This window comes from Hibiscus syriacus, unplaced genomic scaffold, assembly GCF_006381635.1.
Source record: "Hibiscus syriacus cultivar Baekdansim isolate YM2019G1 unplaced genomic scaffold, ASM638163v2 tig00110819_pilon, whole genome shotgun sequence".
Taxonomy (NCBI): domain Eukaryota; kingdom Viridiplantae; phylum Streptophyta; class Magnoliopsida; order Malvales; family Malvaceae; genus Hibiscus; species Hibiscus syriacus.
The window spans coordinates 854577-876899 of record NW_024062875.1 but is presented as its reverse complement, the minus strand read 5'-3'; the positions used below and the strand labels follow the sequence as shown (position 1 = coordinate 876899).

Genomic DNA, 22323 nt, shown 5'->3' with positions numbered 1-22323 from the left:
AAGAGAAAATGGGAGGCTGCCTTTTAAACGTCGACGACGGGTGGCTAGTCGCCGGGAACCCGACACGTGGGGTGTAAGCCGGTGGAGCAGGTGTGGGATTTGTACGACTGTGGATTAAATAGAGGATAGTGACGTGGTGTTCAATGATTGGCTGGAAGGACAGTACTCTGTCGTTTTCTCAGTTTGCTTTCAGACTTGATTCCTTTCATCACTTCAGAGTAATCAGACTCTGCATTTGTATTTGTTCCTTATTTTCTATTAATTTCTAGGGTAAATAATATAAATGATACCTCGAATATAGGTTATTTTTTGTTTAATCCTTCGATATTCAAAAGTTATAAAAGGATTCTTTGACTATATGAATTTATTTTGTTGAGTCTATCTACTATTAAAAGTTATAAAATGATCAATTGACTATTCAAATATTTCAAACTCATCATTTTCTATAAAAAAATTGATAGATATCTAACTCGAGCTTTAACTTGCTACTAATTGAGATATGATAAAATTATATTTTAATGATGTCTACTGGATCTGATATTGTCGTTGACTCGATAACATAATATAAATAGATAGTCTATCCACAAAATACATCTCAAACGATTTTGAGATCAAATTTTATTATATCTCAATCAATAGATTAACTATTAAAGTCAATCAGGTTTGGTACACTTTTAAGTCCTAGAGTCGATAAAGTATAGTTTAAATTAAATTTAATGTCCAGAGACGGAAATTATAGTATATATTGAATGAATTTTAATTAATTCTGAACTAGTGGACTATGGAAAGAATTGGCTGGTTCTTGAAGTAGGTTGTTATTAATTTTATGATTTTGTAATGCACAGTAGAGTTGATGAAATGGGTTTTGTTCATGTATTTTCACTATGAAGTTCCATTGGAAAGTCTGTGGTTGCACTGATAGAAAGTTAGAAACTTCTAATTGGCTTCTCACATATATTTCTCTTTCGTTCACTTTTTATTTATTTTTTTTGCTAGCAAAATTGCAATGCCTTCCCTAAAGAATTTTCCTTTTCCTTTGTTACCAGGCCAGTGGAAACACCATTCCTTTGGCTGCAGGCTTTGTGGGCCAAGCAGAGGCAAGGGAAGCAGCTGGTCTCGTTGTAGATATGATCAGGCAAAAAAAGATGGCCGGTTGTGCACTTTTGCTGGCCGGGCCTCCTGGTACAGGGAAAACAGCTTTGGCCTTAGGAATATCCCAAGAACTTGGGAGCAAGGTTCTCATTGCCTTTTACCTTTATTTTCTGAATATCCTTGAACTTTGGCATTATTAGTATGCAAGTTCTTTTGGAGGGATTGCCAGTTTTCGCCTATACATATTCCTCTTCTTTATTTGCAGGTTCCTTTCTGTCCAATGGTTGGATCTGAAGTATTCTCTTCAGAAGTAAAGAAAACTGAAGTTTTGATGGAAATTTTCCGACGGTCTATTGGTCTACGTATTAAGGAAAACAAAGAGAGCTATGAAGGAGAGGCAAGTTGCATCAAATTACAGTTCTTTATACCTGATTTTATGTGATTGTTTTCTCTTTGGGTTGTTGGGATAGAATAGAGCCTGATTCCTGGCTTGTTTTGTTTCAGGTTACTGAACTCTCTTCTGAAGAAACAGAGAGTGTAACAGGTGGTTATGTTAAAAGCATTAGCCATGCGATTATTGGATTGAAATCTGTCAAAAGAACTAAACAACTGAAGTTGGACCCTACTATTTATGATGCCTTGATTAAAGAAAAGGTTAGCTATAAGCCTTTGAGTTTCTCTGCATTGTTATGTTAAAAAGATTGTTCAAGCTTTTATTTTCTGATTTATTGTGCACTTAATGAGGCACTGTATAGTGTTCAAATATTCATGTCTACTCTAGGGACCCTTTGACGTTTATGCCTTTATCTGCCTAAGAATTTTGGCTTCAATTTGAAAGCTAGTGGGGTTTTTAATTTGACTGGCAGGTAGCTGTTGGAGATGTTATATATATTGAAGCAAATAATGGAGCTGTCAAAAGGGAGGGCAGAAGCGATGCTTTTGCCACTGAATTTGACCTTGAAGCAGAAGAATATGTGCCGCTTCCCAAAGGAGAGGTTCACAAAAAGAAGGAGATAGTGCAGGTTTGTTCCACTAAGATTATGCTTTCTCTGTGTTCCCGTAGCATTTATTCTGTCGTATAATCTGATTGGCCTTGATGACTTCTTTCTGCTTATATTTGATACCGATGGACATGAACATTCTTTGGTAATTAATTTTGTTTGTATATAATAAATGACCATTATCCTCATTCCTTTCATTTGCTTAAGAGCTTGAACCCACTCAATGAAGAAAAAAGGGGAAAATCTATGAATCTGATGCCTTCTACATTTGCCTGATAAGTTACAAATATGGCTTTGCTGGGCTTATTCTCGTTTGCCTTTCTCCAATTGTAAATTTATTTGTTTTCTACCCATATTAAAATTCATAAAAATAATTTCTGTTCTATTTTCTTCACCACCAGGATGTAACACTACAAGATTTGGATGCTGCCAATGCATGACAACAAGGGGGACAAGACATATTGTCTCTAATGGGTCAGATGATGAAGTCCAGGAAAACAGAAATCACTGACAAATTACGACAAGAAATAAATAAGGTATTATTTTCCGAACACATTTGGTATCATCTTATATGATGATTTTTTAGGAGAATCTGTGGGAGTAACCTTTTACTAATGCTGTAATTTTTGTGGGCAGTAGCCATTAGTAGCAGTACTGCAAAATTCACTTAACTCATATGCATCTTATTTTTCTCGTTAAGTTTTTAGAATTTTTCTTGTACTTTTTACGTGGTTTGTATAGGTCTGCTGAATCATGTTTCATGATCATTATATTCTAAAAGCTAGGAAAATAATATGCTTTTATTGGATAAGTTTAAGATGTTCCTCAATCTGTATCTCAATCATAATATTGAATAACTCCAGAGTGTTAAATGGATAAACTGTTGTAAATATAATATGATGGATTTTCATTACCTGCCATGATTTCCTATAACAAGTTTATGTTTTCTTCATCTCTTTTTGTTTGAGTAAATTCTTAAATCCTAATGGTCTTGGTATTACTTTAAGAGCTTAACTCTCTTCAGCGAGTTGGCTGTTTAATTATAGTATGCTCCTGTTATTATATGCTCCCTAGAAGCTACAGCTATCCTACATAGTCGTGACTTTACGAGTCAAATGGGTTAGCATAGTTTTTACATGTTCATTTTCCATTTATAATATTGGATATCTTCTAGAATAAGATTTATTTTTTTTACCTGAAGATGGATCTTATGTCGAATGCTATATTTTCTATATTTATACCTGATATTATATATATTCTACTTTGCTTGTGCATTGCTAGTTTGTTTGATTCTAGTTTCTGAACATTTTAGCAGGGGCACTGATATGAATAGTCCTCACGGTATTCCTGTTGACTTATTGGACAGATTGGTGATCATCCGCACTCAGAATTATGGTCCTGCTGAAATGATACAGGTTACTTTTTGTCATCATAATTTTACTTGTAGCATGCATCAACTGAAAACCTACCTGGAGTTTTCATTTATTTGTGGTTTGCAGATTTTAGTCATTCGTGCACAGGTGGAAGAACTGGTTATGGACGAAGAAAGTCTGGCATTCCTTGCAGAGATTGGACAAGGCACATCTTTAAGGTCAGGGTTAAAATCTAGTTTTACTCTAATATCAGTTGCCCTCTTTTATCAGAAGCATACTTACAAGTTTCTACTTCAGGCATGCGGTTCAACTGTTATCGCCTGCTAGCATTGTGGCAAAAATGAATGGCCGAGACGACATTTGCAAGGTAATTAAATATTCAGAAGCAGATTTTCTTTGTGCTTGGCTCTTTATATGTATATATATATATATATATATTGTTGGTTTTTGGCAAAAGTCCCACATTGGTTGTGTATAAGGAGGAGGGGAAATTCTTTTGTTATAAATAAAGCCCTCCTCCTCCTTAGTTAATTATCCCACAAATATAAGCCTTCTTCTATTTTAAAGGCTATTTGTATTATTTCTCTCTTTGTAATATTTCCTCTATTAGTGAAATATTTTGGTGTTCTCTTTTATGTCTATTTAATAGTTATTGTCGGGTATAGTTGTTGTCAATTATTGTCCTATTAAAATTACTTGTCTTGGTAGTTCTGTCTAAGGAAAGTGGATTTTAAGAGGGACCATTGTGACCCCTCCTCTTTCCTGGGAATCTACCTCGGGGTGATTTTTAGTACAATCGTTTTCACACTAGTCACCTAGATAATAGTTTTCAAGGTGAATCTGTTATTGGTGGAAATTAATCCGAATTTCACAACAATTGGTATCAGAGCTCTTGGTTTATTTTAGTATGCTCTGTGGTTGCGGCTTAGGCTGATCTTCCACATCAGAAAAATTTTCTTGAGAAAATTGACATTCTGCATTGGCAGCTATTAAATAGAATTTGTAGCAGAAATGGCAGACGCTTCTTCATCTTCAATTTTAGCAAGAAATATTGTGACAAATGTTAGATTTGCAGTGGAGATTTTTGATGGCACCGGTCATTTCGGCATGTGGCAAAGCGAGGTTCTAGATGCCCTATTTCAGCAAGGTCTAGACATTGCTATTGAAGGAGAGAAACCAGATGATGTTGAGGAGAAAGAATGGAAGAGGATCAATAGAATGTCATGTGGTACTATTCGATCGTGTCTTTCTAGAGAGCAGAAGTATGCATTTTCTAAGGAAACTTCTGCAAGTAAATTGTGGAAGGCACTGGAGGAGAAATTTTTGAAGAAAAGCGGTCAGAACAAACTCTACATGAAAAAGAGATTGTTCCGCTTCAACTATGTACCAGGTACCACTATGAATGATCACATTACTAGCTTTAATCAGCTGGTGACTGATCTGATGAATATGGACGTGACTTTTAAAGACGAAGATCTGGCTCTGATGTTGATGGGATCACTTCCTGATGAGTTTGAGTATCTTGAAACTACTCTACTTCATGGGAAGGTTGATGTGTCTCTCAGTGAAGTAACTGCTGCCTTGTATAGTTATGAATTGAGAAAGAAAGACAAACAAGAAAACACAAGTGTCGAAGCAGAAGCTCTTGTTGTTAGAGGCCGTTCCAAGAGTCAGAATAAAGGAAGCAGAGGAAGATCGAAGTCAAAGTCCAGATTGAGCAAAGATAAATGTGCCTTTTGTCGAGAAAAAGGGCACTGGAAGAAAGAATGTCACAGGCTAAAGAATAAAGGCAAACCTGAAAGGAGGAAGGCTGTCTCAGAATCAAATGTGGTCGAGTATGATGATGGAGATTCAGATTTCGCATTCGCTGCTACGCCATCAACCAGCTGTTCCAGTTCATGGTTGTTAGATTCAGCTTGTAGCCACCATATGACCCCCAATAGAGAATGGTTCTTTGATTTTAAAGAACTAAAAGGTGGAATTGTCTACACAGCAAATAATTCCCCTCTTGACACACTTGGGATTGGTTCAATTCGCTTGAGGAATCAGGATGGATCAATCAGAACCTTAACAGGTGTCCATTATGTACCAGATTTAATGAGAAATCTCATCTCTGTGGAATCCTTAGAGTCAAAAGGTTTAGAAGTGAGGGCAAAAGATGGGATTATGAGGATTATCTCCGGTGCACTGGTGATAATGAAGGGAATCCGAAAAAGAAACAATGTGTATTACTTTCTGGGTAGTACAATTGTTGGGACAGCAGCAGTGGCAGCTTCTACTGATGAACAGGAGTCAGAAGCAACCAGGTTATGGCATATGCGCTTGGGGCATGTTGGTGAAAAATCCTTGAAATTACTGATAGATCAAGGATTATTGAAGGGTGCTCGGGCTTGCGAATTAGCTTTTTGTGAGCATTGCATCAAAGGGAAGAAGACGAGGGTGAAATTTAGAACAGCAATCCATGATACTAAAGGTATTTTGGATTATGTTCATTCAGATGTATGGGGGCCTTCCAAGACAACTTCATTGGGAGGAACACACTATTATGTCACCTTTGTTGATGATTTTTGTAACATCATCCATGTCGGGTGAGTGATTAATTTGCAAAGTTTCAACATTTGGTGATTAAAGTAGAATAATTATATAGTTTAAAAAGTATGGTTAGTAAATATGAGATGGAGGTAAGGACCAAATGGTCATTTGTAAGGAATTTTTAATTAAAATAAAATGTTATGGGGTTATATGAGAACCCACGTGTGACATTAGGTTCCAGAACCCTCTCATTTCTTCTTCCTTCTTCCTTATTTTCTTCTATTCCTTCTCTCAACGTGGAGCTTGCAAGTAAAGGTAAGAATCTGAACCTTGATAGTTTCTTTGATTTTTAAGATTGGAAATGAAAGTTTGGATGTTATATAAGCTAAAGGAAAGCTTATATGGCATTAAAACAACAAGATAAGTGTTTTAGAGATAGATTTGGAAAAAGAATTTTTAGATGAAATTTTGATAGGAATGAGTTTTTGAAGTTTGAATAAGATTTTTGACTTGTCAAGAAGCTAACTAAGAAGTATGAGGTGTTAGAATTCAAATTAGAACATATTGGAATTTGGGTTGGATTCTTAAATTCTACATGGAGAATTAGATTTCTAAGTTTTAGAGGTATTTAATGGATAATAATTAGTTAAAGTAAGTGTACGAAAGCTAGGAGTAGTAAAGAGAGTGAAATATGTATGTTTGAGCTGAAATGGGATGATTTTCGAGCTCAAATTAGGATTTTCGGGCTAGGGGAATCGATACCCATTCAAGGGGAACCGATACCCCTTCAACGAATATGATTTCCAGAATGCTAGAGGGGAATCGATACCCCCAGGGGGGGACCGATACCCCCTCAACGAATATGAATTCCAGAATGCTAGTGGGGAATCGATACCCCCAGGGGGGGAACCGATTCCCCCATGAGAAAAAAAAAAGAAAGAAAAGAAAGAAAGACTAAGCTATAATTTCCTTAAATTAGTAAGCTATTAAAGCTTAAATTCAAGACATAGACATCTGATGATCATTCTTGGAAATTATGTTTATGTAGATACCGAGCCTACACAAGTTCGGGAACAATCTACCAGTAGGATCGATCGAGGAAAAGGCAAAGAAGTATAGGTGAGTGCATATGCATAGCATGATTATAGAAATATACTCCATTCTAGACTTGTGATAAGTCTAGATTTCATATCTTGGTACATGAGCATAGTCGGTATTATGAGACATGACATGAATTCGTATAAAATGCATTATATGACATGACTATGTGGGAAAAGTTATGAGCTATGTGAAAAGGTAAGAATTTACATGTCTACGCGATATAGACTACTTGAAATGTAAAAGCCCATGTTATGTAGATGAGAACTATAGGTATAGTTGGCATGCCAAGGGTAGAGGGTATACTCGGTTCTTTAGGACATATGTATATCCTTTGGAACCTGTGTGAAGTCTTGAAAGACACATACTTGATCCATAGTATATGTATATGATTCTTAAGGAATTCTATGTGGTCCTTATGGACATCATTATATGGCACTACGGTGCAATTCTACGGGGCACTTCGGTGTAATTCTACGGGGCACTTCGGTGCATTTATACGAGCTGTGGTGACAGTATAGTGCACAACCTCACATTACTCAAATACCTTAGGTTCTCAATATGCTATCATGGGCCAATAAACTTATTAATACAGATTCATAAATGTTACAGTCATACGCTTACAGGTATGGGTATTGATGATGTATACTACATTGATTAAGTACATGTTTGCATTTCATCTCATATGATCATGACATTTTCATTACGATTGCCTTATTATTATTGCCTCACTAAGTCGATGACTTAGCGTGTGAGTGTTTCACACGTAGAATCCGAGGAAATAGACGAGACAGGTGAAGCAGCTTGACAGTATTACTCCTGCAACCATCAGATCAGAAGCAACTTAATCAGTAGGTCATTGTGTTATGTAAATAGCAGTTGGCATGTAATTAAAGAGTTAAGTCGTGTATGCTCTGAATATTTTGGTAAACTTATATTACAGTATGTATATTATTGTATTTTCTTAATATAAGTACAAATATTTTACTATTATTTGTTAAGAGTTGTGGTTTAAAGTCAATGTAGTATCTCTGACTCATATCCGGGTCGGGTATGGGTTGGGGGTGTTACATTTAATGGTATCAGAGCCATGGTTTAGCCGATTCTAGGTATAAACCAGAGTCTATAGAGTCTTTAAATGGAATACATGCCAACAAATAGTGAGAACTTCTGATCTGGTATAGTATGAGTATGATGTTTTGCTAATAGAACAATGGGTTTATTCTTATTAGATGTCCGGACATAATAGCTCCCGAAGTGAAGCGGGAGAAGATAGGCATGCTGAAAGCAGTAATTCACCTGCCCTGGCTAGGCAAGGTGAAGAACATGCATCTCAAGGAGTGCCTGTGCAAGATCAAGATACGTTCTTCAGAATGTTAGACGCTATTTTGACGCGTCTTCAACATCCTGTTCCACTAACTCAAAGAATTAATGTAGCAAAAGAATTGAGAAGTTTAGGAGCTCCCGAATTTAAGGGAGAAGCTGAGGAAGGTCCAGTGTCAGCGGATCTGTGGTTGAATGATTTGAAAATCATGTTAGATGGTCTCCATTGTTCCGAAGTGGAGAAATTAGATGGAGCTGTATCTTTATTGAGGGGTCAGGCGAGGATATGGTGGACGAACGTCACCATGAGAATGTCAACCGACCAGTTGACTTGGTCTTTGTTTTTAAAAGAATTTAAAAACAAGTATATTGGAGATCAGTTTATCCGCCAAATGAAGCATGAATTTATGAATTTGAAGCAGATGAGCCGCTCTGTGTATGAGTACGAATGTGAGTTTAATAAGCTGAGCAGGTTTGCAGCTGAGCTTGTGCCTACTGAAAAAGATGCTTGCGAGTGGTTCGTGGAGGGCTTGCGCCCTAGACTTAAAGAAATGTTGATAGTATTAAACTTGTCCTCGTTCCAGGAGGTGATCAATCGTGCAAAAGCTCTTGAAAGGGCTCAGAATGAAAGATTTGGGGACTCAAGAGTTCAGACATCAAAGAGGACGACTACTTATTCTGGTTCAACACCAACAAAAAGGGGAAGAGACTCGGGATTTCGATCACAAACTAGATCAGAATCAGTTGCATCGTCTGCTAGGGGAGCAAGTCAGGCAAGACCTAGACAGACGCAGTCAGTGGAATCCGGTGCTGGGAGATCTACTCCGGGTCAAGGGAAACAGTGTGAGCACTGTGGGAAAAACCATTATGGGGCTTGTCGTATGGCTGCTGGGACTTGTTTTCGATGCGGAGATGCCGGACATTTTGTCCGGGATTGTCCCTTGATTGTTGGTGAGCCGGCACCATCTGGAATAGCTGGTTCTTTCTCACAAAGAGGACGAGGAAGAGGCAGAGGAAGGAACCCGTCTGAATTCTCTGCTCAACCTGAAGTTCGATCCACTTCTCAAGTATACAACCTAAAGACAAGTGAAGACCGTGATGACCCTGATATTATAGCAGGTACTTTTCAGTTGTATGATAAATTAGTATTGGTATTGATTGATCCGGGTTCTAATTATTCTTATATTACAAGTAAGTTAGTAAAGGAGTTGGGGATTCCCTTAGAAGCTACGAGTAATGAGATTATAGTAACAACTCCGTTAGGCCATAGTGCCCGGGTGAATAAAGTCTGTAAGGGGTGTCCCATAAAGGTTCAGGGAATTGAATTCCCTGCTAATCTGATGGAATTACCCTTTGACGAGTTTGAAGTGATTCTGGGAATGGATTGGTTGTTCCGTTATTATGGAGATGTTAGTTGCAGATTGAAAAAGGTAACTCTGAAAAGTCCAGAAGGAACAGAGATAAGTGTGAGCAGTGAAAAGTTTAATCCTTTAGCAAATGTAATATCAGTGATGTCTGCCAAGAAATTATTGCTACAAGGATGTCAGGGTTTTCTTACAAATGTGATTGATTCAAGAGCTCAAGAGAAAAGGTTAGAGGAAATTCCAATAGTTCGAGAGTTCCCTGATGTTTTTCCTGTTGAATTGCCAGGATTACCTCCGGATAGAGAGGTAGAATTCCAAATTGAAATAATGCCGGGAACAGCTCCGATTGCCATGGCACCTTATCGAATGGCTCCGAAAGAATTGCAAGAGTTAAAGAATCAATTACAAGAATTGCTAGAGAAGGGATTTATCCAACCAAGTGTATCGCCTTGGGGAGCTCCGGTGTTATTTGTTAAAAAGAATGATGGATCAATGCGCCTTTGCATTGACTATCGACAGCTCAATAAGGTGACCATCAAGAACAAGTATCCTCTTCCGCGCATTGATGATTTGTTTGATCAACTAAAAGGAGCTTCGGTATTTTCGAAGATCGATCTACGTTCAGGTTATCATCAATTGAAGATCCAGGAAAAAGATATTCCGAAGACGGCTTTCAGAACGAGATATGGTCATTATGAATTCATCGTAATGCCATTTGGAGTAACGAATGCACCTGCTGCTTTCATGGATCTTATGAACAGGATTTTTCAGCCCTACTTGGACCAGTTTGTTGTTGTTTTTATCGATGACATACTGGTGTACTCGAAATCCCATGAAGAGCATAGCACACATCTGAGGATCGTCTTGCAAATTTTAAGAGATAAGAAGTTGTATGTCAAATTGTCCAAATGTGAGTTCTGGTTAAAGGAAGTAATTTTCTTGGGGCATGTGATCTCGGCAGTTGGGATTAGAGTAGACCCTCAAAAGGTTAAAGCTATAATAGATTGGGAAGTTCCTAAGAATGTGTCTGAAGTTCGGAGTTTTCTGGGACTTGCCGGTTACTATCGAAGATTCGTTAAGAATTTTTCGATGATTGTGCTGCCTCTAACAAAGCTAATGAGAAAGAATGTACCATTTGTTTGGACTTCTGAATGTCAAGAAAGTTTCGAAGCTTTAAAGAGAATTCTGACGGAAACTCCGATATCGGTTCAACCGGAATCTGGCAAGAATTTTGTAGTATATAGTGACGCATCCCATAACGGGTTGGGGTGTGTATTAATGCAAGAAGGAAAAGTGGTAGCGTACGCATCCAGACAGTTGAAACCACATGAAAAGAATTACCCCACTCATGATCTAGAAATGGCTGCTGTAGTATTCGCTCTTAGGATTTGGCGTCATTATCTTTATGGGGAGCGTTGTTACTTATATACGGATCATAAGAGCCTGAAGTACCTGATGACTCAAAAAGAATTGAATTTGAGGCAACGTAGATGGGTAGAGTTCTTAAAGGATTATGATGTGATAATTGACTATCATCCCGGAAAGGCTAATGTGGTAGCAGATGCTCTGAGTAGAAAGACGTTTGCAACTTTACGAGCTATGGATGCAAGATTATCTTTAACGGGAGACGGTGGTCTTTGTGCAGAATTAACCCTTAAACCAGTATGGTTGGAACGAATAGGAGAATTGCAATGTAAAGATGAAGTGTGTTTAAAAAGAATTGAGCAAGTAAAGAACAAAGAGATTAAAGGTTTTGAGATTAAGTCAGATGGAAATCTATATTGTAAAGGAAGAATTGTAATACCCGACAATGACGACTTGAAGAAGGAGATATTAACAGAGGCTCATTGCAGTCCGTTAATGATGCACCCGGGTGGAACCAAGATGTATATGGATTTGAAGGATCGATTTTGGTGGTCAGGAATGAAGCGAAGCATCACAGAATTTGTGTCTAAGTGTTTGATATGTCAACAAGTCAAAGCCGAGCATCAAGTTCCATCAGGATTATTGCAACCGCTTTTCATTCCTCAATGGAAATGGGAAAATGTTACGATGGATTTTGTTTCGGGGTTACCCTTGACCCCGAACAAAAGAGAATCAATCTGGGTAATTGTTGATCGATTAACTAAGTCTGCGCATTTTCTTCCGGTTAGAACGGATTTCTCTATGGAAAGGTATGCAGAGTTGTATATTAGAGAAGTTATTAGATTGCATGGAGTACCTGTTTCCATAGTCTCTGATCGAGACCCTCGATTCACTTCTAGATTCTGGAAATCTTTGCATGGAGCGTTGGGGACTCGTTTAAACTTTAGTACGGCTTTTCATCCTCAGACTGATGGGCAATCAGAGAGAACTATTCAGATATTGGAAGATATGTTGAGAGCATGCGTAATGGAATTTAAAGGATCATGGGAAAAGTATTTACCGCTGGCAGAGTTCGCTTATAACAATAGTTATCAGTCTAGTATAAAGATGGCCCCCTATGAAGCATTATATGGAAGAAAATGTCGTACTCCATTGAATTGGTATGAACTCAAAGACCGAAGTGTTCTTGGTCCGGATTTAATTCAAGATGTAGAACAGAAAGTTCAAGAAATTCAGTATAACCTCAAAGTGGCCTCTGATCGGCAAAAGTCCTATTCTGATCTTAAAAGGAAAGAAATTGAATTTCAAGTTGGAGATAAAGTGTTTTTAAAAGTGTCTCCATGGAAGAAGGTATTGAGATTTGGTCGGAAAGGAAAATTGAGTCCTCGGTTTATTGGACCATATGAGATTGTAAAGAGAGTAGGACCTGTAGCATATCAGCTAACTTTACCACCTGAGATGGAAAAGATACATGATGTTTTTCACGTTTCAATGCTTCGAAGATATAGATCTGACCCTTCTCATATCGTGACACCAGAAGAGATTGAGGTTCGTCCTGACTTGACTTATGAGGAAGAACCGATTCAAATTTTAGCACATGAAGTTAAGCAATTGAGGAACAAGATTATTCCTTTAGTCAAAGTGTTGTGGAGAAATCACAAAGTAGAAGAAGCGACATGGGAGCGCGAAGAAGATATGCGACATCAATACCCTCATTTGTTCGTGCAATGAAAATTCGAGGACGAATTTTCTTAAGGGGGAGAGATTTGTAACATCCTCCATGTCGGGTGAGTGATTAATTTGCAAAGTTTCAATATTTGGTGATTAAAGTAGAATAATTATATAGTTTAAAAAGTATGGTTAGTAAATATGATATGGAGGTAAGGACCAAATGGTCATTTGTAAGGAATTTTTAATTAAAATAAAATGTTATGGGGTTATATGAGAACCCACGTGTGACATTAGGTTCCAGAACCCTCCCATTTCTTCTTCCTTCTTCCTTATTTTCTTCTCTTCCTTCTCTCAACGTGGAGCTTGCAAGTAAAGGTAAGAATCTGAACCTTGATAGTTTCTTTGATTTTTAAGATTGGAAATGAAAGTTTGGATGTTATATAAGCTAAAGGAAAGCTTATATGGCATTAAAACAACAAGATAAGTGTTTTAGAGATAGATTTGGAAAATGAATTTTTAGATGAAATTTTGATAGGAATGAGTTTTTGAAGTTTGAATAAGATTTTTGACTTATCAAGAAGCTAACTAAGAAGTATGAGGTGTTAGAATTCAAATTAGAACATATTGGAATTTGGGTTGGATTCTTAAATTCTACATGGAGAATTAGATTTCTAAGTTTTAGAGGTATTTAATGGATAATAATTAGTTAAAGTAAGTGTATGAAAGCTAGGAGTAGTAAAGAGAGTGAAATATGTATGTTTGAGCTGAAATGGGATGATTTCCGAGCTCAAATTAGGATTTTCGGGCTAGGGGAATCGGTACCCATTCAAGGGGAACCGATACCCCTTCAACGAATATGATTTCCAGAATGCTAGAGGGGAATCGATACCCCCAGGGGGGGGACCGATACCCCCTCAACGAATATGAATTCCAGAATGCTAGTGGGGAATCGATACCCCCAGGGGGGAACCGATTCCCCATGAGAAAAAAAAAGAAAGAAAAGAAAGAAAGACTAAGCTATAATTTCCTTAAATTAGTAAGCTATTAAAGCTTAAATTCAAGACATAGACATCTGATGATCATTCTTGGAAATTATGTTTATGTAGATACCGAGCCTACACAAGTTCGGGAACAATCTACCAGTAGGATCGATCGAGGAAAAGGCAAAGAAGTATAGGTGAGTGCATATGCATAGCATGATTATAGAAATATACTCCATTCTAGACTTGTGATAAGTCTAGATTTCATATATTGGTACATGAGCATAGTCGGTATTATGAGACATGACATGAATTCGTATAAAATGCATTATATGACATGACTATGTGGGAAAAGTTATGAGCTATGTGAAAAGGTAAGAATTTACATGTCTACGCGATATAGACTACTTGAAATGTAAAAGCCCATGTTATGTAGATGAGAACTATAGGTATAGTTGGCATGCCAAGGGTAGAGGGTATACTCGGTTCTTTAGGACATATGTATATCCTTTGGAACCTGTGTGAAGTCTTGAAAGACACATACTTGATCCATAGTATATGTATATGATTCTTAAGGAATTCTATGTGGTCCTTATGGACATCATTATATGGCACTACGGTGCAATTCTACGGGGCACTTCGGTGCAATTCTACGGGGCACTTCGGTGCATTTATACGAGCTGTGGTGACAGTATAGTGCACAACCTCACATTACTCAAATACCTTAGGTTCTCAATATGCTATCATGGGCCAATAAACTTATTAATACAGATTCATAAATGTTACAGTCATACGCTTACAGGTATGGGTATTGATGATGTATACTACATTGATTAAGTACATGTTTGCATTTCATCTCATATGATCATGACATTTTCATTACAATTGCCTTATTATTATTGCCTCACTAAGTCGATGACTTAGCGTGTGAGTGTTTCACATGTAGGATCCGAGGAAATAGACGAGACAGGTGAAGCAGCTTGACAGTATTACTCCTGCATCCATCAGATCAGAAGCAACTTAATCAGTAGGTCATTGTGTTATGTAAATAGCAGTTGGCATGTAATTAAATAGTTAAGTTGTGTATGCTCTGAATATTTTGGTAAACTTATATTACAGTATGTATATTATTGTATTTTCTTAATATAAGTACAAATATTTTACTATTATTTGTTAAGAGTTGTGGTTTAAAGTCAATGTAGTATCTCTGACTCATATCCGGGTCGGGTATGGGTTGGGGGTGTTACAATTTTTCTCGGAGAGTTTGGGTGTATCCAATGAAGACAAAGGATGAGGTGCTAGGATTTTTCCTTAAATGGAAAAAGATGATGGAGACTCAAACAGGCAGAAAATTCAAACGTCTCCGTACAGACAATGGTGGAGAGTACAAAAATGATCCATTTCTGAAAGTCTGTGAAGAGGAAGGTATTGTTAGGCACTTCACTGTCAGAGGTACACCACAACAGAATGGAGTGGCAGAGCGTATGAACCGGACATTAGTGGAGAAGGTTCGGTGTATGTTGTCTAATGCTGGGTTAGGCAAAGAATTTTGGGCTGAGGCTTTGGTCTATGCTTGTCACCTTGTCAACCGCTTACCATCGACTGCTATTGGTGGTAAAACACCATTAGAGAAATGGTTTGGAGTACCTGCTACAGATTATGATTCCTTACATGTGTTTGGTTCCACTGCATACTATCATGTTAAGGAGTCAAAGCTAGATCCAAGAGCAAAGAAGGCGATTTTTATGGGGATCACCTCTGGTGTGAAAGGCTATCGTCTTTGGTGTCCAGAAACAAAGAAAATAATCTTCAGCAGGGATGTTACCTTTAATGAATCTACCATGTTGAGAAAGGTGACTTCAGAAAAATTGGAGCAGACAGATGGAACTCCCAAAAAGGTGGAGTTTGAAGGAAGCAAATTTGTCCCAACCAGTAAAGAAAATGATGTTGACTCTCCTATGGTAGAAGAAGAGTCAGATGAAGAAGAGGTTCAGACCCAAGAACCTCCACAGCAACATGAATCAATTGCACTCAGAAAGGGAAAGAGGACCATTAGACAACATGCTCGTTATGCTGATATGGTCTCTTTTGCATCACCAATTACAATTGATGACGTTCCTGCCACTTTTAATGAAGCAGTTCAAAGTTCAGAACATAAAAAGTGGAGGATTGCCATGAATGAAGAAATGCAATCCCTTCAAAAGAATCAGACGTGGAAACTAGCTAGTCTTCCGAAGGGAAAGAAGGCAATTGGGTGCAAGTGGGTATATGCAAAGAAAGATGGATTTCCTGACAAGAATAACATCCGCTACAAAGCAAGATTGGTGGCTAAAGGCTACGCTCAAACGGAGGGAGTTGATTATAATGAAGTATTTTCTCCAGTTGTAAAACATTCCTCCATCAGAATTTTGTTGGCTTTGGTAGCGCAGTTGGATTTGGAACTAGTTCAGATGGATGTAAAAACTGCATTTTTACATGGAGACTTGGATGAGGAAATCTACATGACTCAGCCAGATGGATTCAAAGTTGCTGAAAAAGAAGAGATGGTGTGCAAATTAGAAAAATCGTTGTACGGATTGAAGCAATCTCCAAGGCAGTGGTACAAGCGATTTGACAAGTTTATGATAGGGCAGAAGTACACAAGAAGCAAATATGATCATTGTGTGTATTTACGCGAGCTAGAAGACGGATCCTATATATATATTCTTCTTTATGTTGATGATATGCTGATAGCTTCCAGGAGTCAGACAGAAATTGCGAAACTAAAGACTCAATTGAACAGGGAGTTTGAGATGAAGGATCTTGGTGAAGCGAAGAAGATTCTAGGCATGGAGATATCAAGGGATAAGAAATTGGGGAGGCTTTGTTTGTCTCAGAAAGAATATCTGAGGAAGGTACTAAAACGTTTTGGCATAAATGAGATGTCAAAACCAGTTAGTACACCTCTTGCTCCTCATTTTAAGCTCGGTGCATCCATGTCACCTAAGGATGATGCAGAACGGGAATACATGTCAAAGGTTCCGTATGCAAGTGTTGTTGGTAGCTTGATGTATGCAATGGTGTGTACGAGACCCGATATTTCACAGGCAATTGGGGTTGTGAGCAGGTATATGCATGATCCTGGAAAGGAGCATTGACAAGCTGTGAAATGGATTCTGCGGTATATTCTGAACACCGTAGATGTTGGTTTGGTCTTTCAGTAGGACAAACAAGATGGTCAGTGTGTAGTTGGGTATTGTGATTCAGACTATGCAGGTGATTTGGACAAGCGTCGATCAACTACTGGTTATGTGTTTATATTTGCAAAGGCACTAGTCAGTTGGAAGTCCACCTTACAGTCAACAGTGGCTTTGTCTACTACAGAGGCAGAGTATATGGCAGTTACAGAGGCTGTGAAGGAGGCAATTTGGCTTCAAGGGTTGCTTGGTGAATTGGGAATGGAACAAAAGCACATCAAAGTGCACTGTGACAGTCAGAGTGCTATTCATTTAGTAAAGAACCAGGTTTACCATGCAAGGACGAAACACATCGATGTTCGATATCACTTTGTACGAGAGATTCTAGAAGAAGGTGGAGTCATAATCCAGAAGATTCGGACCACTGAGAATCCTGCTGATATGTTGACAAAAGTGGTAACTGCGGTCAAGTTTAAACATTGTTTAGATTTGGTCAATATTGTTACAAATTAAAAGATTGTTTTTTTTTAGAGATGTGTGTGGAATTTGCCAAGGTGGAGATTTGTTGGTTTTTGGCAAAAGTCCCACATTGGTTGTGTATAAGGAGGAGGGGAAATTCTTTTGTTATAAATAAAGCCCTCCTCCTCCTTAGTTAATCATCCCACAAATATAAGCCTTCTTCTATTTTAAAGGCTATTTGTATTATTTCTCTCTTTGTAATATTTCCTCTATTAGTGAAATATTTTTGTGTTCTCTTTTATGTCTATTTAATAGCTATTGTCGGGTATAGTTGTTGTCAATTATTGTCGTATTAAAATTACTTGTCTTGGTAGTTCTGTCTAAGGAAAGTGGGTTTTAAGAGGGACCATTGTGACCCCTCCTCTTTCCTGGGAATCTACCTTGGGGTGATTTTTAGTACAATCGTTTTCACACTAGTCACCTAGATAATAGTTTTCAAGGTGAATCTGTTATTGGTGGAAATTAACCCGAATTTCACAACATATATATATATATATATATATATATATATATATATATATATATATATATATATATATATATATATATATATCATCAATGCAAAAGGAATAAATCTGTTTTCATTTATCTATTTATAGACGGATCTCGAGGAAGTAAGCAAGCTATACATCGATGCCAAGTCTTCGGCCAAAACTCTTCAAGAGCAACAGGAGAAATTCATTTCATGATAAAATCATATTTAATCAGATACTTTGTTCATGCCCTGCAGTTATATATCATGCATGACAGCAACCATGTTTTTGACTTAAATTTCTAGGATTCTTATGACGAAGAAGATTACTTCGCTGAGATACCGAAAGATGATATAATCAGGCTTGATAAAACTTCATTGTCAACCCCAACACCTGAGATCCTGCAACAAAATGCATCCTACCATGTATCCTTATTCCAGGACGGAGCGAACCGAAGAATCAAACTGAGAACGCCTAAAGCAGGTGTAATCCGTGCCGCCAATGCATCCGAACATGGCCTCGGTGAGGCCTCGATTGAGAAAATAATAAGTTCCTTTAAGTCCTCGGACTCACCAAAATGTTTGGGATCTCCATTGTCAAGACTGTCATTTTAGTCTGATCACTTTACTGGCTTTGTTTCTGCCATTTACAAGATGTTCCGACTTAAAAAAAACCAGCAAAATATTTCAAATATGATGCATTCTACAAGAGTTTCTGGCAATGAAATCGCGTTTTTCTGGAAATCGAAAGCCATTGAGCTTTTGCGTTCATAGTTCAGATCATTTGATTATTTCAACATTGGCTTCTTTTTATCCCCGTGCGTAAAATATAAATCTTTGCTTTGTTTTTTTTAATTATTTGATTATTTCGAGTCAAATATAAAAGCCTTTTATAATTAAAAAAATATTTTATCTTTTATTAAATAGAGCTATTATATTTTCAAAGTAAATGTTGAGATTCAAACTCACATAAAATAAAACATAAACATCCTTAATCACTCAATCAATTAATAGATCTCTATTTTCGAGATAAACGTTTTATTTTGTTTATTATTGACAGTAAAATTATTATTATTAATTTGATAAATAATGTTTATTTTACTTTATTATATTAATAACATTGTTATTTATCCAGAACTTATGTTTTTATTGAACTACTATTTAGTAGGGGTTTTTTAAATATATGTATTAAATACATTGTATATATTATTTTTTAAATAGATTTAAATAACTTAATTTAAAGTTTTAATTTTTTTTTTGAAAAAAATAGATAAAGCCTAGCAATAGATAATTCAATTCTTCCAATATTTTAGCCAAGGATAAAATCAAATAATGAATAAAGACTAGTAACCTATAATCATCATCATACGTGATCACATACATGTACATAAGTGCTTATATGTCACACACATCATTTATTACCCTTTAAGACTAATCAATGTAACATAATTATATAGCCACCACGTTTATATTTTTATTTTTTATTAAGCTTAGGTGATTGCAAAGTATAATATTTGTTCTAAATACTCTCAATCATTTTGACAATGAACGTTTAATCACTTTTGCCATCGTTGATGTTAGAACTTATAACCTCTAGTAATAATAACAATTCTTTTAACCACTAAGATAAGTTGATTCACGTGCCACAACGTTTATTCAATCAACATGTATAAACCTTTCTTCATAAGTCTTTATGCAGCTTTTCCACATTTATAGCGTGTTTTCTCTCTTATAACATTATGTAAGGATATAATAATCTTTTAGTAGCTTATGATACTTAATAAGACCATCACATTAAAGTAATCTTGTTGTTAAGGGTATTTTAAATTAATCTCAACACGTAAGGTCATCACAACCCATTAAGAAGTCATGAGGACGACTTGCACATCTCATCAATTTAACTCTCACTTTTAATCATCTAAACTTGTAGAAATAATTTCAGAATCCTATACCTAATGAATTTAATCATGCTCTCAAATTGATCCACATATATTTCGGGTCAACTTTTATTATTTTATATATTCAAGTCACTACGTTAAGCACCATATTAAGTGCAAAATAAATTCACCAACCACATTGATTTTCTTTTCAAAATAATATACAAGAATAATATATGAAGGTTTATTTCTTATATTTTTAATTTTATGATACAATTTTAATCATTATTAATAAATATGATTAGACAATAATTTATGAATAATTACATGTTATCAATGATAATGAGTGTGTTATAAGTAATTGTTAATTCTTTTTAAAGAAAGTCCTACTTTAATTACCTAAAAGATTTCTTTTATCAACAATGATTTTACCTATCAAATCATGTACTTTCACATGTGATTTATAAATTAAATATAGATTTATAAGATTTTTTCAGTAAATACTCTATTGATATTTTCTTGAAAAGAAAATAATATAGTAGATCTTGACACTAAGCTTGTAGAATAAACTCCTGAAATATTGCAAACAAATTAATAGGACTTTACCTTTATTTATAAAATAAAGTAGAAGCCTCAAAGTATTTAAAATATTTTGTGGGATTGTAAACAATCTTCATCATCAATTCCTTTTATAAAAAAATTCATCATCAATTCAAAAATTTAAAGAAATATCAAATTTTGGTTTTCTTCAATTTTATTTTTATTTGAAAATGTTATAAAAATAATATTAAAATAAAAACACAAAAAAATGAATAGTTTTATATGTGTACATATCAATTAAATCTTATCAATATTTTATTGATTTGAAGCTTTTACTTAGAAGTGAAAGTAATATTTTTAAAAAAAATAAGTTTAAATTTATATATTTGTTATTTTTATTTATGATAATTTAAGTTGCATATATAAAATTTTGTATTGTGAGTTTACTAATTTAATTTTATATATATATATATATAAATATTAATGTCGAATCTTAACAATTTTATGAGGACAAAACAATTTTATCATATATTTTGAGAAGGTCAAATAATTTTTAAAAACTTTCAAGGGACCTAATAACAATTTTTCCAAAATTTAAAGATTCATGCCCCTCCGGTCCCACTGAATTCCTCCACCGATTGAAGTACAAACGTAAACAAATAATCTCATTGAGCTTTTTTCTTCGTGTAGAAATAAATGTAATTAAGATCACATAGTTGTGAAACCTTATTGTACAAGGTTTTGCATTAATAATTTGAACCGATAAATTATACAAAATATATTAATGGTCCATTTGACAAAAGGACATATCTCATTTATCTATAAATAATGTATTTTGAACATTATGGATTGTTATGTTAATTTAATGGCAATGTTAAGGTTTAAAAAATATATATATACAAAATCTTAGGTTTTTTCTCTTTTACTTTAGTTGTCATTAAACTTTTTTTTTATCTTTATGATCAACGATGACATCAGTCTTAGTATTTATTACCGATTGTCGGTATTCATTATTTTTCCTTTATTTTATTATAATGTATCTTTGTTTTTTTAAGATTGTTTAATAACTTTGCTTTTATAGTACATTTTTCTTTGCCTTTATAACACATTTTTTCTGTATTTATATTACATTTTTCGGTCGTTTGGTCATTATTTTCGTTTATCATTTTCTCATGGTTGGATTTTGTTGTGGAAGACGGCTATCGAATAGAGCAAAATCGCAACTGATAATTTGATAAAATAAAAATTGAAGATAAAAGAGACACAAGATTTACGTGGAAAACCCCTAAATAATATAGGGTAAAAACCACGGGCAACAGTAGAAGAATTTCACTATGAGAAAATAAGAGTTACAACCTCTCTCGATCTACCAAGGAGAAAACAATGATAATTCTCTCTTGATAAAAAGGAGAAAACAACTCTCAAGAAAACTCTCTAAATTCTCTAGTATTAAAGAAAGCTAGAATGCTTTGGGATGATTTTGAAGCTAAATGAGCTAGGGTATTTATAGTTGAATCTTAAGGACTAACATGTAAATACCCTAAATTACAATGACCAAATGTGATTATCCCATTGTCCAAAATTCAACATTTTTCAGCTACTTTTCGATGCATTAATTGTACCACCTAAAATTTACAACTTGTTGCTTTGACTTTTCAACAATCTCCCACTTGAAGATTTGATTGGAACAACCATATCTTTACGCCATTCTTTCTACCTTGTACCTTCATGTTGCTTACATCTCTGACAGGCCACAAGAGGATCGACACCAAGTAAATTTATCAGCATTGATCGCTTTCGTCATGAAATCTGCTATGTTGTCTTTGGTATGGATCTTCTGCATATCTATCGTTTCTTCTTCCACCTTTTCACGAATGAAATGGTACTGAACTCGTATGTGCTTTGTCCTTGAATGAAATGTTGGATTCCTTGTTAGATGC

At 35.7% G+C, this 22323-nt stretch overlaps 1 pseudogene; it reads left to right on the top strand.

Annotated features, from left to right (window-relative positions):
* Window positions 1-8: 8 nt before the first annotated feature.
* On the top strand, window positions 9-18230 carry LOC120142103 (annotated as a pseudogene).
* The last annotated feature ends 4093 nt before the right edge of the window (window positions 18231-22323 follow it).